This window comes from Hipposideros armiger, unplaced genomic scaffold (assembly GCF_001890085.2).
Source record: "Hipposideros armiger isolate ML-2016 unplaced genomic scaffold, ASM189008v1 scaffold_1678, whole genome shotgun sequence".
In the NCBI taxonomy this organism is placed as follows: Eukaryota; Metazoa; Chordata; class Mammalia; order Chiroptera; family Hipposideridae; genus Hipposideros; species Hipposideros armiger.
Window position 1 is genome coordinate 59831 of NW_017733028.1, and position 998 is coordinate 60828.

The following is a 998-nucleotide window of genomic DNA, read 5'->3' on the forward strand; positions in this document are numbered from 1 at the left end:
TTAAACACTCCTCCTTGAAGCAATTTCCCATTTCTCTGTGATCACCTCTATTTAGATAATTCCCCAGTTTTTATCCTAATCCCTTTCACTCAGCCTCCAATTTTTTTTTTTAATGATTTTTATTGGGAAATTGGGGAGAGGAACAGTGTTGGAGAATTGGGGGGAGGGGAACATTGTGTTTTTCCAGGACCCATCAGCTCCAAGTCAAGCTGTTGCTCTTCAATCTTAGCTGTGGAGGGCACAAGCTCAGCTCTATGTCCAGTCACCGCTTTCAATGTGTAGTCCATGTGGGAGTCGAACTGGCAACCTTGTTGCACACTGAGCCATCTGGCTGCCTGACAGCTCTGGGTTGCTCAGCTCAAGGTGCTGTGTTCAATCTTAGTTGCAGGGGGACTCAGCCCACCAACCTATATAGGTGTCAAACCGACAATCTTTCTGCTAAGAGCATGCACTCTCCAGCTCGGCAGCAGCTCAGCTCGGACACAGCTCACTGGTCCATGTGAGAATCAAACCGGTGATCCTGTTACTCAGAGCTCATGCTCTTAACCAACTGAGCCACTTGGCGGGCCCCAGTCTCTGATTTTTAATTTTCTACTTTCTGTTCTATGTCATTTGAAAGCTCTGCCAGCATCTGATGGTCTTGTCTAAAACCCGGCTTTTTACCCTTCCCCTCATTTTTCTGTTTCTGTCATCCTGCACTTGCCCTGGGCTTGAAAGCTTAATCAAATTTGCTTTGAGCCTCTCCCCCTCTTGTTCTCTCTCAAACTGTAGAGATACAAAACCCTGTTTGGCCTTTCATCATCATATCATAATATGTGGCCCCATTTATCTTTTTCTGTTTCTCCTGCTTATGTAAAGTCTTCCATCCAAGGATATAGGTATGACTATTACTATAATAAATAATAAATTTTATTTGTTTATTAAAAATAAAAATAATATACATACAATATATGTTATTTAAATAGTAATTGTGGGGCCCAGCTGTCAAGGCCTCTCAG